This window comes from Meleagris gallopavo, chromosome 17, assembly GCF_000146605.3.
Source record: "Meleagris gallopavo isolate NT-WF06-2002-E0010 breed Aviagen turkey brand Nicholas breeding stock chromosome 17, Turkey_5.1, whole genome shotgun sequence".
Taxonomy (NCBI): domain Eukaryota; kingdom Metazoa; phylum Chordata; class Aves; order Galliformes; family Phasianidae; genus Meleagris; species Meleagris gallopavo.
This window is the reverse complement of record NC_015027.2, coordinates 11,112,634-11,113,093: the sequence shown is the minus strand read 5'-3', so window position 1 is coordinate 11,113,093 and position 460 is coordinate 11,112,634.

The window sequence follows — 460 nt, the reverse complement described above, 5'->3', positions numbered from 1 at the left end:
CGGGCTCACCCGCTCCGACCGAGCGGTTTCCCGCTCGCGCGCTGCTGGAGCCATCCGCGACCGCCGGCGCCTCAGAGACACGACAAAGGCGTCGAGATCTTTGTCACGTTGGAGGGCGCAGCGTGCTTAAGGCCGTTACCGGAAGAGCCCCTCACGCTGCTTTCACAGAACCGCGTTCAGGCGGCTCAGCCGCGAGGAAAAACAAGCAGGGAAGGCCCTGCACAGGCGACACGCCGGCAAGCGGGGCCCCGCGAGCCGGCCATGGCCAGGCCCCATCTCGGCGGCCGGCACATACGTTGCTATGGCAAAGGCCGCGGAGCACGCCGGTCCGAAAGAAAACGCAGGAGTAAAACGCTGCGAGACTGCCGGCTCGTAGCCAATTAGCGTGCGGAGCGGCCGCGGCGCTGACCAATAGCCGACGGTCAGTGCGGAGAGGGCGGGGCTGGGCGGCGGCGGGAGG